The following is a 9808-nucleotide window of genomic DNA, read 5'->3' as shown; positions in this document are numbered from 1 at the left end:
AAACAAATGCGTAAAAAATATGCAAAAATTATCTTAATTATATCTTGGTGTAAATATGAGAATAAAAATAGGTTAATCACAAAAAGGATAATTTTTTGGGACAATTATTGGTTTTGTACTGCTAAAATGGACAATAAATTGCTTTTAAAAACATTAAAAATAAGGAAAAATACCAAAATTCTTGGGCATGCTTATATATGCATGAACATGCTATTTTGAGATTATTTTGAGTATATAAAAATACATGGGGAAAATTGGGTATCAACACCTACCATGTTAGCCATCTCTCCATCGGTGATGTTGTTGGGTACATATGCCTCACTCAGCACTCTTAACAGGGCATTCTTATGTATATCAGAGCTCTGTAGCAGAGCAAGGATAGAAATCTGTGCCGGTGTTTTGTTCAGCTGATCAATGACTGAGTATTCCTTCGCTTTTATCTTTCTCCAGAGATCATCGGGCCTAGTTTCAGTGATGGTTTGTCGGCCAGAGGTCTGCTTACTTGACTCAGCCAAGTGTTCTGGGGTGTAAACCCTGCCGGTCCTTGTCATACCTTATGCTGCAACTGCTTCCCCGATCTTGGCTTTCCCTTTCCTTCTTGCCTCGGCTGTGTAGTCCCATAGTATGGCTTTTGTGTGGAATGGTGTCACGACTGTCATTGCTACCGGGATGGGCACCCTTGCTTTGGAAGGTAATACAGCAACTTCAAATGGCTCAGGCGCCTTTGGGGACCCAAACTTGACTTTAATTTGTGTTGGCGCCTTTGCAGAGGCTAGTGTTTCAAACTCAAGTGGTATGGACATGTTCACCTCGTCATCTCCAGAAGGCTGAATCTGGACTACAATCGGATTAAGGGTGACTGTTGGTTTCTTTGGATTGTCGCCTTCCGTGATCAAACCGATTGACCCTTTGGGATCCCAATCATCCTCTATTTCAATCATGTGAACACCTCCACCCTTGTGGTCAGGTAGAGGTTTATTGCAGACATTCGTAGCAGGCTCCTTTGCCACGATGATCTTGCTGTCAATCAAAGCCTGGATCTTATCCTTTAGGGAGCGGCATTCATCAATGGTATGCCCCTTCATTCCAGAATGGTATGCACAGGTTTTATTTGGGTTGACCCATTGGGAAGGGTTTTCAGGGGTTATAACAGGGATAGGGGTGACATAACCAGCAGCTTTGAGTCTTTTATACAGCTGGTCGATTGGTTCAGCAATGGCAGTATACTATTTGGGAGGTCTGCGATCGAAATTTGGTCGGGGTCTAGGAAAGTTTTGGTGAGGGGGAGGGGATTGATAGTGGGCTTGGTAGACGTGTGCGGGTTGGGAATATCTGGGTGAAGCAGGTTGGTATGTAGGAGGTGGAGGTGACTGATAAGTAGGCGGGGGAGTTTGGTAGGAAGGCGAGTGTGCTTGGTAACTTGTAGTGGGCTGATATGTAAGTGGAGGCATGGGATAAGTTTGGTATTTGACAGGTGATTTGGTTCTCTGTGCAACCATCACGGCGCCTACGTCCCATTTCTTGGACGTACCACCAGACTGTAGAGCCTTATTGGTAGCTTGCAAGGCTTCAAAGTTCGTAACCTTACCACTCTTGATACCTTCCTCAATCCTTTCTCCTAGTTTGATGATGTCAGAAAATTTATGGTTCTCGATCAGCATCAGTCATTCATAGTATTGCGGGTCCTGATCCCGTACAAAAAACTTGTTCATTTGTTCTTCCTCTAAAGCAGGTCGGACCTTAGTACCCTCTAATCTCCAACGAGTGGCATACTCGCGGAATGTTTCTGTGGGTTTCTTCTTTAAATTCTGAATGTAAAACACATCCGATGTATTTTTCGTATTGAACCTGAATCTATCCATGAAGTCGGACGCCATACTTACCCAGTTCGACCACTTCTTCGGGTCCTGGCTAATGTACCAAGACAGAGCATCTCCTTTCAGGCTCCTCATGAAAAGCTTCATGCGAATCCTTTCATCTCTTCCTACCCCGACCAGCTTGTTGCTGTATGTTCTCAAATGAACCCTGGGATCCCCTGTACCATCAAACATTTCGAACTTGGGAGGCTTGTACCCCTCGGGCAGTTCGTCATTGGGCTGTATGCATAGATCTTCATAGTTTAGCCCCTCAATTCCCTTACTTCCTTCAACGCCTTGAATTCTGGTGGTCAACTTCTTAAGCTCTTCAGCCAGATTTCTGATGAGCAAGTCCTTATCATTGGACTCGGGTGTGCTTGATATGGGCCGGGTGGAGTGTGGCACGGTCTCCATGTAGATGGGGGTGTTGTGTTGGGTGTGGCAGTGGTCATTTGTGGAGTTCAAAGGTTCCGGGACGGGCAGTGGAGTATTGTTAGGAGTGTGGCAAGTATTGCAGTAGTGATGAGGAGCGGGTTGCTTTGGGATGTTTTGTGGAGGTATGGGGTTCTGAGTATTTGGGAAGGTAACTTCTGGAGTGGTGAGGGAAATGACAGACTTGCCAAATTCCAGACTTGATCAAGCACTTCTTGGAATCTCAGTAGTTTTTATTCTATCTGAGAGGCATTTTCCCTGGGGACCATAGCACCACGAGTGACCTCTACCCGTTCAGCTGAGTAGTTTGAATCTTCCATTTTTCTTTTGCTTTTGTGCCTGACAGGACTGGGAGGAGGAGTAGGTGGAGGGCCCCTGGATCTTGTGAAATATGTTGATGTTGCCAGAGTTCACGAACTAACCTTTGGGGAGGGGAATAAACAAAAGCAAAAACAAAAAGGTAACAAGTCAGTAGGATTATAAGTAAAAGATGTTGCGATACTTAAACAAATAGTGCAGGAATGTAAATCGTGTCCTAATTTGGGAGCCTCGTTGTGCCCGAGGTAGGCCTAGCGACAAGTTGATTTGGAGAACTTATAATGCTAAATGCCTCATTTTATTGATAAAAATAAGACGAATCCCAAAACGACACTAAAATAGCAGAAGATAAAAATGTTACTAANGAACTTGGCTTTCCCTTTCCTTCTTGCCTCGGCTATGTAGTCCCATGGTATGGCTTTTGTGTGGAATGGTGTCACGACTCTCATTGCTACCGGGATGGGCACCATTGATTTGGAAGGTAATACAACAACTTCAAATGGCTCAGGCGCCTTTGGGGACCCAAACACGACTTCAATTGGCGTTGGCGCCTTTTGCAGAGGCTGGTGTTTCAAACTCAAGTGGTATGGATATGTTCACCTCGTCATCTCCAGAAGGCTGAATCTGGACTACAATCGGATTAAGGGTGACTGTTGGGTTCTTTGGATCATCGCATTCCGTGGTCAAAAAGATTGACCCTTTGGGATCCCAATCATCCTCTATTTCAATCATATGAACACCTCCACCCTTGTGGTATGGTAGAGGGTTATTGCAGAAATTTGGAGCAGGCTCCTTTGCCACGATGATCTTGCTGTGAATCTAAGCCTGGATCTTATCTTTCAGGGAGCGGCATTCATCAATGGTATGCCCCTTCATGCCAGAATGGTATGCACAGGTTTTATTTGGGTTGACCCATTGGGAAGGGTTTTCAGGGGTTATAGCAGGGATAGAGGTGACATAACTAGCAAGTTTGAGTCTTTCATACAGCTGGTCGATTGGTTCAGCAATGGCAGTATACTGTTTGGGAGGTCTGCGATCGAAATTTGGTCGGGGTCTAGGAAAGTTTTGGCGAGGGGGAGATGATTGATAGTGGGCTTGGTAGACGTGTGCGGGTTGGGAATATCTGGGTGAAGTAGGTTGGTATGTAGGAGGTGGAGGTGACTGATAAGTAGGCGGGGGAGTTTGGTAGGAAGGCGAGGGTGCTTGGTAACTTGGAGTGGGCTGATATGTAAGTGGTGGCATGGGATAAGTTTGGTATTTGACAGGTGATTTGTTTCTCTGTGCAACCATCACTGCGCCTACGTCCCTTTTCTTGGACGTACCACCAGACTGTAGAGTCTTATTGGTGGCTTGCAAGGCTTCAAAGTTCGTAACCATACCACTCTTGATACCCTCCTCAATCCTTTCTCCTAACTTGATGATGTCAGAAAATTTATGGTTCTCGATCAGCATCAGTCTTTCATAGTATTGCGGATCCTGCGCCCAGACGAAAAACTTGTTCATTTGTTCTTCCCCTAAAGCGGGTCAAACCTTTGCAGCCTCTGATCTCCAACGAGTGGCATACTCGCGAAATGTTTCTGTAAGTTTCTTCTTTAATTTTTTTTTAATGTAAAACACATCTGGTGCATTTTCCATATTGAACCTGAATCTGTCCATGAAGTCGGATGCCATACTTACCCAGTTTGACCACTTCTTCAGGTCTTGGCTAATGTACCAAGATAGAGCATTTCCTTTCAGGCTCCTCATGAAAAGCTTCATGCGGATCTTCTCGTCTTTTCCCACTCCGACCAGCTTGTCGCAGTATGTTCTCAAGTGAACCCTGGGATCCCCTGTACCATTAAACATTTCAAACTTGGGAGGTTTTTACCCCTCGGGCAGTTCGACATCGGGCTGTATGCATAGATCTTCATAGTTTAGCCCCTCAATTCCCTTACTTCCTTCAACGCCTTGAATTCTGGTGGTCAACTTCTTAAGCTCTTCGGCCAGATTTCTGATGAGCAAGTCCTTATCATCGGACTCGGGTGTGCTTGAGATGGGTCGGGTGGAGTGTGGCACGGTCTCCACGTAGATGGGGGTGTTGTGTTGGGTTTGGCAGTGGTCATTTGTGGAGTTCAAAGGTTCCGAGACGGGCAGTGGAGCATTGTTGGGAGTGTGGCAAGTATTGCAGTGGTGGTAAGGAGCGGGTTTCTTTGGGATGTTTTGTGGAGGTATGGGGCTCTGAGTATTTGGGAAGGTAACTTCTGGAGTGGTGAGGGAAAATGATAGACTTGCCAAATTCCGGACTTGATCAAGCTCTTCTTGGAATATTAGTAGTTTTTGTTCTATCTGAGAGGCATTTTCCTTGGGGACCATAGCACCACGAGTGACCTCTACCCGTTCAGCTGAGTTGTTTGAATCTTCCATTCTTCTTTTGCTTTTGTGCCTGACAGGACTGGGAGGAGGAGTAGGTGGAGGGCCCCTGGATCTTGTGAAATATGCTAATGTTTCCAGAGTTCACGAACTAACCTTTGGGGAGGGGAATAAACAAAAGCAAAAATAAAAAGGTAACAAGTCAGTAAGGATTATAAGATGTTGCGATATTTAAACAAATAGTACAGGAATGTAAATCGTGTCCTAATTTGGGAGCGTTGTTGTGCCCGAGGTAGGCCTAGCGACAAGTTGATTTGGAGAACTTATAATGTAAATGCCTCATTTTATTGATAAAAATAAGACGAATCCCAAAAGGACACTAAAATAGCAGAAGATAAAAATGTTACTAATGGTCATTGGCCTTATTACATTAAGCAAAAGAAAAGGAATCCTAAATAGTTGGTCCCAGAAGGACCTTCCCTAGACTCGGCATCTTCAGCTCCATCGAACAGCTTCACCAGCTCGCGAAGTCTTAGCAGTAGGTAGGCTCTGGCCAGGTGTCTACCTTCGTTTCCCTCAGCATTTTGGAAGTCTTCGATCCTCTTGATGAACTTCCTTTCCAATTCCACCAAACCCCGCTCCAAGTACCCCAATCGCTTGTTAGCGCTGATAGCCATGTCTTCCACTCTTCAATCAGCTTTTGGTTGGCTTCTTGAATTTCACGGTGCTCACTTTTGCATTCCCGAATCCTCTTGCGCAGTTTGTTGTACTTAACCTGTGCTTCAGCCTTCTCATCGATGATCCTATGACCTCGAACAAACCCGGGTTGACCCAAACCATTACCATTATCCTCCAGCCAGCTTGGATAGTATGGAGTATAACCAGCATGGTACCTGTCTGGCTCAATAGTGTCCCTTTCTATGACGATTTTGCAGTGCCACATGTGTTGGGCTTGGCACTTGTAAGGGCTGTCATCAGCTTGGAAATCAGCCCGGAAGTGACTCATCTTGTCGACCCTTGGTATAACCTGCTTCCTACCGGCCTGTCTCATGACTCGGAGAGGGACATAAGGATAAGTTCCTCTCAAACCGATAAGTATCAGAAACGGTGCATCCCTGGATCGAGCAATGAATTCTTCAGTAGGAAACCATTCGAACATCCATTGTACTTGATTCTCTTTATGATTTTCAAACAGTTCTACCCATCCTTTGGCATCTTCCGGCTGAGCAAACATGTTGGGCATGTAGTTCATCCTTCTTGGTTGATGAAAGGCAATATGATCGTTCCAGTCCCTACGATGGATTTCCTGTCGGTACTCACCCTTTTGGAGGTGCTCCCTGAGCTAGAGTTGGAGCAGCAAGTTGCAACCCTCGAAGTGTTTGGCTCCTTGTTGGCATTTCTCCAAGGCTTGGTATATCTCGGCAATACTCATGGGCACTATGCTAAATGGTTGCCCGCCAATTTCTTCCATTAAGGTCTTAGTGACCATGGCTAGTTGGGTATGGATCCTCGCTTTCTTCATAGGAAATACTATCATCCCCAAGAAACAGAACATGAAGACAAAGACCCTTCTATGGATATGCCCCAATGATGTGAGGGCGAACTCATCAGGATAAGTACGGTAAGATTTGCTGTAATCGTACCTTTCGTACAAGTAGTCAAAGGGAATGTATGATTCCTTCAAACATGTCAAGTCTGGATTCTTCTTTAGACCCATCATTTTGAGAAAACCTCTACCCTTGCGGTTTTCTGGCATTAACAAACCCGGAGTTTCCCACGGTATACCAGCCAGTCCTCCTATTTCCTCTAGTAGGGGTGTCATCTCAATGTCTTCAAAGCGTAACACAGACCTATCACGATCCCAGAATAGAGTGACATCTTCTATGATTTTGTTGTTGGGTTGAATTTCCAGGGGAAATTTCCACATAGTTGTTACAAATTAAAAGTAACTAAAAGCTGAAGTCTAAGAAAAGCGGTTGACATTCTGAAATAAAGTAAACAAATAAGGGAGGGGTCCTAGGTTTATACATAATATGGATCACCCCACACAACACCCGTTAACCATTTATACACGCGGTGTTATCGCGTGGTCATCATATCCATATCTACCCTTTCCCACCCCGTTAAGGTATTAAACGCGGAATGGTCTCATTTTACATATTGCATGCTATTACCCATCCCAAATCCTATCAGTCTCGGAGGCATTTGGGACTACTAGTCCTAAAGGGAAGGGAGATTTGGCTTTTGTGGTTTAAAAGGATAAAATTCTAAGGAGACAATCAAAACACGTAGAGCAGATATGGGGAAACACATAACAATTAAAAGGCTCAAACATGCCTCCTCAACTTAAAGACATATTGTTTAGCATGTCTTGCACATACTGGTTATGGTCTTAATTAAACTTAAAGGAAACGTGAGACAGACTGATTTATTACATATTTCAGATAAGAAACCCGAATCAGACCTGCCAGCTGGTTGGAATTTAACGAAGTCTGATTCCATTAACTAATTCACCTTATGGCTTGCCTAGGTGAAACCTATAGGCATGATATCTAACAATGCAGGAGTGTACTAGTTTTTAAAGAAGAAGACTTGTTGGTTACAAAAAGCATAAGTTCTGTGGATATTAAGCAATCATTTTGAAAGCAAATTAAAAGTACTGGATCAATTAATAATATATAAATATTAGTTTAAAATTATTGGAACCAATTTCATAATTATAAAATGCTATTAATTCTCAAAATAGGCTAAAATTGTAATTATATGCAATTTGACTTTTAAAATACCAAATAAATTTTAAAAAAATGTATAAAAATTACCCTAGCTATATTTTGGTATAAATGTGAGAGTAAAATAAGTTATTCACCAAGATGATAATTTTGGGAATAATTATTGGTTTTTGTACTGCTAAAATAGGGCAATAAATTAATTTAAAAATCTTTAAAAAATTAGAAAAAATACTAAAACGTTTGGACACACTTATATATGCATACATATGCTATTTTGAAAGGTATTTTACATATAAAAATATACAAGAAAAAATTGAGTATCAACAACTGCCCCTCTTTACCCGGGAAGGATGAAAGATTTATCGGGTAAAGATATGATGGCCAATTTTGACCGAGTGAAATGGTTTGAAGAGGTTGACCGTGCTCCGGTTCCTGAGCTACCTACATATCCCTAGTCTTACAGGATTCAGGCCACATGTAGTTCAGGATCCGTCGGCGGGACATGCCGATGGAGATCTTTCAAGAACGGACGTGATATTCAGGTTTGGGATGGATGGTTAAAGCCTAATAGGGCTGCGGGAACTGGAGTGGGATCGCTCCTGCTGAGACGGCCGTTGCTAGTCAGTTTACCTGCAAATAAGCAATACAAGTGTATATTGTGCGAAAAATTTAAACATGATGCAGGTTCCTATCGGACCATGAATGTTGTCTTTGGACGATTAGGATGACGTCCTCAGACTATGACGTCCTGGGTCATGAAGCGTATGATAAAGAATTTGCAGGCCATGAAATGATGCTCTCTGGCCATGAGAATGATGCCTGGGAGGGGGGGGGGGTCCTCATGCCATGGCATGGCGTTCTCGGGCTATGAAGATGGTGCCTCCGAACAATGACGCCCTTGGACAGTTCGGCGATCTTTCAGCCCATGCAATGCAATAGGTGGCGATCTTTCAGCCCATGAGAGCGTAAATAAAGTGGCGATATTTCAGCCGATGCAAAATGAAAGTGGCGATCTTTCAGCCATGCAAAATGTAGATAAAAGTGGCGATATTTCAGCCGATGCAAAATAAAAGTGGCGATCTTTCAGCCCTGCAAAATGCAGAAGAAAGTGGCGATATTTCAGCCGATGCAAGACATAAATGAAGGTGGCGATCTTTTAGCCCATGGGAGCATAAATAAAGTAGCGATATTTCAGCCGATGCAAAATGAAAGTGGCGATCTTTCAGCCATGAAAAATGTAGATAAAAGTGGCGATATTTCAGCCGATGCAAAATAAAAGTGGTGATCTTTCAGCCATGCAAAATGAAAGTGGCGATCTTTCAGCCATGCAAAATGTAGATAAAAGTGGCGATATTTCAGCCGATGCAAAATAAAAGTGGCGATCTTTCATCCATGCAAAATGAAAGTGGCGATCTTTCAGCCATGCAAGACATAAATAAGGGTGGCGATCTTTCAGCCATGCAGGATGTATATAAGGGCGGCGATCTTTCAGCCGATGTGAGGCATAAATAAAGGTGGCGATCTTTCAGCCATGCAAGATGGAGACATGGCTTAGTCTCGGAAGGCAGTGCAAGAAATGCAGATGGAGGTAGAGCTTAACCTCGGAAGGCAGAATGGTAGCCTTATGCAATGCAGAGAATGCAGATGGAGGTAGAGCTTAACCTCAGAAGGCAGAATAGTAGCCTTATGCAATGCAGAGAATACAGATGGAGACAGAGCTTAGTCTCGGAAGGCAGAATGATAGCCTTATGCAATGCAAGAAATGCAGATGGAGTAGAGCTTAACCTCGGAAGGCAGAATGGTAGCCTTATGCAATGCAAGAATGNGGTTTGGATGAATTAAAATTGTAAGGGGAGATCGTGGCCGTTGATCAGATTGATCAACGGCCTGGATTAAAAGAGGCTTGGGTCGGGTAGTTAAATGGGTTAAGGGTATGGAATTGGGCTGGCCCGGTTGGGATTCAAAATTGGGTCAATTAGGGGGGGGGGGGGTCAATGTGGCTATAATCGAAATGTAATGGGGCTGCAATTGAGACGAAAAGAGGCCAAATTTTAAATAGCTAGTTTTCCCCCTTTTTTTTATAAAAATAGTAAAAATGATTTTGAAAGCAAATTAAATGTACTG

This window comes from Nicotiana attenuata, unplaced genomic scaffold (assembly GCF_001879085.1).
Source record: "Nicotiana attenuata strain UT unplaced genomic scaffold, NIATTr2, whole genome shotgun sequence".
Taxonomy (NCBI): Eukaryota; Viridiplantae; Streptophyta; class Magnoliopsida; order Solanales; family Solanaceae; genus Nicotiana; species Nicotiana attenuata.
This window is presented reverse-complemented; position numbering follows the sequence as displayed.